This window comes from Canis lupus, chromosome 12 (genome assembly GCF_011100685.1).
Source record: "Canis lupus familiaris isolate Mischka breed German Shepherd chromosome 12, alternate assembly UU_Cfam_GSD_1.0, whole genome shotgun sequence".
Lineage (NCBI taxonomy): Eukaryota > Metazoa > Chordata > Mammalia > Carnivora > Canidae > Canis > Canis lupus.
This window is the reverse complement of record NC_049233.1, coordinates 58835715-58841847: the sequence shown is the minus strand read 5'-3', so window position 1 is coordinate 58841847 and position 6133 is coordinate 58835715.

Genomic DNA, 6133 nt, shown 5'->3' with positions numbered 1-6133 from the left:
ATCAGTCATTTTTTGTATTTCTGACGTAGAAAATTGGTTCTTTTAGAACCCATATAATTAATTAGCTAGTGGAAGGACCACTGTGGATTTTCTTGATGGACATATTCTTTTGTTTACAACATTCTCTGGCATTCACAAACTGTTAAGATTAGTGCTAAATTGAAGCTTTACCATGTTTCTGATGCCAATAGCCTGGGGGGGGGGGGTGCGGTTAGCCAGGTCTCCTCTCCTCTCTAATTTAAAAGCTCATTAGGAGACATTTACCTACTTCAAAAGTGCATGACCATCAAGGTTATCAAGTGCAATTCTCTGCCATCCCGTTACAAGGGCTGAGGAACAAAATCTCTCTCTACCCACAATGTTGGTAAGTGCTTTCTACCTGGTTCCTGTGGCACTTCTCCATGTTCTGTAAAAAAGAGATCAAGGTTGGTGCATATGGGAAGAGAAATGATGCTCTCTGGAGACTCATTTGTGGCATCTGTACACCTCCTGTGGCCCACGCTGCCCCTTTCATCCAACCAAAAAAAAAAAAAAAAAAAGCAGGTGGGCATCTTTCCTGTTTCATGGAATGTGGAGGCTCCAGACACAGCAGGCTGAGACGGGATCCTGGTGTTTGGGAACACAGTGGAGTCACCCAGGCTACCAGGGGGGCCTGTTCCACAGAGGTCAGCTGTCACAAGCCCATCTAAAGTTGGCATCAGGCTATAACAGGGTGTGTGTTCCCTTGGGCCATGTCGGAGGAGAGCGCTTGGAGGAGGAGCCTCAGGCATCTTAGAAAACTCTAGGAGGCACAGGGACCTGCCTACAAAGAGCCTCTTAGATGGCAGCTCCTAAGGGTGGGTGTTCTACTTATTGACCCAACCTGATATTTTGGGACTGGGGGGGTCCAGGTTTTCCCTCCCCTGGACAAGAAGGAGGATGAAGGACTTCACGCTGGCCTACTATTAATGTGAGTGCTAACCTTTGTCACTGATGTTTACCTGGGGATTTTTATTTGATTCATATAACTTAGTTATTAATGTCATATGTGTCAGCTGAGCTCTGAGGTATATATTCTTTTCTTTATATAATCAAAATTTTGCACCTCTGGATTAGAACAAGGTATCACATTTATCCCTTTTAAGTAGTCGTTTGGAATTACTAAACACCCAGGATAGCTTACCAATATGGAAAGTGAAGACAGGTTATTCTTCTAACTAGCATCAAGTGAATTATTTGCTCAGGAAGATGAAGAATGTAAAGTCAGATTCTCAACTGAAACGCTCAGTTCGAAATGATGATTCTGTATGGTGCATTCTACTGACAAATTTGCTGCCACTCTGAAACCCGCAGGATCTGCTTTGGAAATGGGTTTTGCTTAAAGTCAGTATTTTCCTGCAGGATCATGTGACCTCTCTCTGGTGGTTGGCTGCCTAAGAGGTAAAGAACGAGAAAGTACCAAAGAAAATTAAGGATAAACTAGAAGGTTATACCCTGTGGTCCTTCCCTCCTCTGCCCCCCTTTTGCTTTATTTCTTTATTGCTTTATTTCTCAATCCACGCTTGAGAAGCTGGCACTAACTGAGATAGACATTGTCTGTATGGGTAACTCTGATAATTTGTCTCAGTATTGTCAGCACGGAGCAAATTTTATTGAGAGAAATCTACTTGTAAGACACCTCCCCTCCCACTCCACCCACACATCAAAATACCCAGTTTCTGAGTTTAATATAAATGTGACTTTAATCTGGTAATAAAATATAGACCCAGAAAACATTGCTGCACCTCCCTTTTCCTTACTTTCCTCAGCCTCTCTGACTCTATCTCTCTGTCTCTGTCTCCATCTATCCTCCTCACTTTTTATTTTTGGGTCTGCTGGTTTGTTGGAGAAGAGTAAGGGTGAGTAGGTCTTAGGTGGAGACAGTAGTGATGAAAATCTCTACCTCCTGAGTGACACAGGTCAAATTTCTCTGTACGCTGGCAAAGAAACACATGGTCACTGCCAAAACCACAAAGTCTTTTAAAAATCCCCTCAGACAGCGACGTTTTAGAGTTAAGCCTTTTCATTTATATTTGGACAACCACCTGTTGACTTCTACTGGAGCTAGTCAAGGGCGGATAGATGGCGGGAACCTGGAGCAGAATTAGCCCATTCAAAGGGCTTGATATTCCCCTTTGAAGAGGTTGCCATTGTTTTCAATGGAGCCTAGTCAAAGCTCATAAGATCAAAACATGAAAAACAAAAAGGAAAGAGTCTACTTGGGGCAGGGGCTTTCTCTCCTCTTGTGATTATCACAGCATTCGCAGGCCATCCTTTTTAATCCAGGAATCGATTAGGGCAGTCTTTACAATGCATTTCCTAGTCCTGAAATGCAGGGTGGAGAGCCAGAGAAAACACAAGAGAGAAAGGAGAAAATCCACACTGGCCATGTGGGGCACGACGGCAGGGCTGGCTCCACGGCTCCTGCTAGGTCTACACATGTTCCAGAGTGAGTTCCACTTCTGCCACAGACACAAAGGGGAGGGTAGAGGCCCAGTAAAGCCAAAGGAAAGGAAACAAAGCACAAAGTATGCTTCATTTAGGAAAATCTCATTTAAATCAAATTTTGGGCACTCAGGTGCCTCGATTGGTTGGACAGTGGGCTCTTGATTTCAGCTCAGGTCATGATCTCGGGGTCCTGGGATGGAGCCCCGCAACAGGCTTCATGCTCAACGAGAAGTCTGCCTGAAGATTCTCTCTCCCTCTCTCTCTCTGTCCTTCCCCCACTCTCTCTCACTCAAATTAAAAAAAAAAAAATCTTTTAAAAAACTTTTTGAGAAAAAATTTAAATCAAATCTCGGATGATTTGTGATGGGAAAGTTGGCCATTCTGTGATAGAATCTCTGGTGAGATGTGGATAGTTCTAGGCACTTGACAGACTTGTCCAATTTTCCAGCCTGCCTAGATGAAGCCACTTCACAAGTAACGTGTATCTACTATGCTCTCAGCCCTGTGGAAATCCAGTGATAAACCCATCATAGATCCTGCCCACGTGAAAATGTACACTGTTAAGTATCCTTACCAATCTCTGAAAGAGACAAGAAGACAAAACTCAATATTATATGTCGGTTTTGTTAAATGAAATATTCCAATGTCTCTCTTTGGAAATAATGTCTTGGCCAACTCAACAGCATGAGCATGTCCTTTATTGACCAACATGACATTTATTGTATACCTCTACAGAGCCAGAATTATGTGAAAGACTAAGAGACATGAAGGGAGTTGGGTATGAAATCCAGTCCTGTCCTCCTCCCAGGTGCACTGTGACTTCTCACCAAGCTCCACCACTTCTATAGCTCCTCTTCCCCCTCCCACAAGCCACTGGCTTCAAAGAAATTGCTGCCCTCTCCCCCTGGCCATGGACCATGAACTCAGTCACAGCTTAGAATTCAATGCCCTTTACTTTCATCCACACCCATCCCAGTCAGTTCCCCCTCCCAGGCACCCAAATGGGCTTCCTCAGAGCCAGGGCAGGGTAAGCAGACTCTGGACTGGGGAGTAGGGAATGAAAGCCAAACCCAGTTGGTTTGTCCTTGCCCTCAAAGTCAACACAGTCAGTGCTGAATTGAGGTGTCTGTGAATCGCTGTGGGAAAGGTATGTATTTGATTCTGTTGGGAAAGAAACAAAGACTGATATAGTCCCAACTAAATACGGCATCAACTGCAACTAGACATGACGCAGAGCCAAGCAGATAATACAGGATTAGGGCTTCAATGGCTCTATGGTTGCCCATTAGATGCTCAGTTCCTCAGATTTATCTTTAATTCCCCAATTCTAAAAGCAGCATTTGGCTTTCAAAGCAGACAATGAACATACAGGTCATCTCAGTGATACAGCCAGTAGCAGAGGTAGGCCCTCCGCACAGCAGAGGAGAGTGTATTTCCAACCACCATCCTCACTTTACTGCCTCTTCTATCCTAGTTTCTCATCTACACTTTCTCTCCAGATGGATTCCATCTCTCTATCTACCCTGAGGGCCAATACCAGATTGTTCTTTCCAAAAGGCCATGTGCACCTTGACACAAGCAGACTCATAGAAACAGATGGGCACGCTCAACAGGGTTTGCTGAGGAGAATTTAATGAAGGGAATGTGCAGAAGTAGAACAGGGTTACAGGCACCACCAAAGGATGACAAAACATCTCAGGACTAGCAAGAGTGAAAAGTGCTTACCACCTCCTGACTTGCAAGGGCAAGGGGAGAGAAAGAGAGATGGTCTCTAAGCTGGTAAGAGCTATAGCTATAGCTCCCCCCACCCACCCAGAGCTGGGGCCTAGAGGAATCTCACCAAATTGAAGCCATGCCAGGACAAGGACAAGGCAATAAACAGTCCAAACTCTCTCCGTTCCCTAGTGACTGGCTACTGGCTGAACTCAACCAGAAGCTGAAGGGAGCCCAGCTTCCTTCTAGGGCACTCTGCAGAGATTCAGCACCCGGGCACAGAGCAGGTTTGAAAGGGCAGAGAACGGATCTGTAGGAGGGAAAGTACAAATAGAAAATAACCAGCACGCAGCTACCATGAGATTGTTCAGAAACCTTCAATCCAATGGATATTTATTGACTATCGAAGATGCACGTTGCTGTAATAACTCTTGTGAGTTGCACCAGACCCCGAGCACGGTTCTGCTGCATACACTATCTCATTTACCCATCTTACATATGGTAAGAATGAGGTTCAGTTGGATTATGTGCCTTGGTCAAGGCCTTACAGCTAATAATGATGGAATCAGGATTTGAACTCAAGTCTTTCTGACCCTCAAAGTCTGTGTACTCTACTTTGGAAGATGCACCTGTGACAGGTGACTGGTGGGATCAGCAAAAGGGGCAGAGGGGAGATCTGATTAGGTCCTTTAGAGGTCGACCCTATCAGCTTCAAGCATTTTGAGGCCATAAACTGAAACGGGAAACCCAGGAGGGACAGATAAGTTATATGGGCACATGCCATGTCTGAGGCCCCTAAAGTAAACAACCACTAGGTACCACTAGGTACATGTGGCAGCATGTAATGTGGATACACAGATCTGGGGTATCCAGAGGCCGTAAGGCCAAAAAAAAAAAAAAAAAAGGTTGGTGGCCATGGGAATGGTGTAGTGGCTGATGCTTTGAGTGCAAAAGATATCACCTAGGGAAGCTGCTGTCAGAAATGAGACAAGGACCCAGGCGGGGCCTCCCAAGATCCCTGCACTGAGCAGTTCCTCCTTACTGGGAGGGAATTTTATATTGCCTAGTGAGGCACAAAATGCTCTCCTCCATTAGACCCCACACACTTCAACATTCCTTCCCACAATAGCTAAAAGCACGGTGGGCTTGGGTGTCAGATTGTCCATGTTCAGATTTTGGCCCTGGCACTTATTTCATTATAATTTGGGGGGCAAGACATTTAATTTTTCTAAGTCTCACTTTTCTTGCTTGTAATAGTGGTACCTATTTCACAGGCCTGTCACACAGATCAAATGAGATAGTGCTTTAGCCCAGGACCTGACAGGTAGTACAGGCCTTGATAAATGTTAGATATCGCTGTTATAATTACTTTTAGCCCATAAAGTCTAGCTTATTAGAACTAGAAGAAACTGCACAGAAAATCTGGTCCAATCACTTTGTTCATAGATGTAGAAATTGATGCTCAGAGATCAGGCCATGACCACAAAACAAGGCTGTGTTCTTTCTTCCACTGGCCAGTGTACGTATGTTGGTTTATAACTGTACAGACTCAGGCTTTTACTTGTATTACAAGCAGTGGGGCGGAGTGATCTAAATTTTTTTTTAATTTCCTAAAGAAATACAACATTTATACTATCAAATCCAAACTACCATGATCAGATGGGAAAAATGAAATATATTTTTTAAAGATTTTATTTATTTATTCATGAGAGACAGAGAGAGAGAGAGAAGCAGAGACACAGGCAGAGGGAGAAGCAGGCTCCATGCAGGGAGCCCAATGCGGGACTGGAACCCGGGTATCTGGGATCACGCCCTGGGCCAAAGGCAGGCGCTCAACCGCTGAGCCACTCAAGCGTCCCCAGTGAAATATTTAAGACAAATTTTCATAAAGCAGAAGTTAGACTGGTCTGTAGTCACAAAAATCATTGCTGGTGATCATAATTAATGCCTGTGC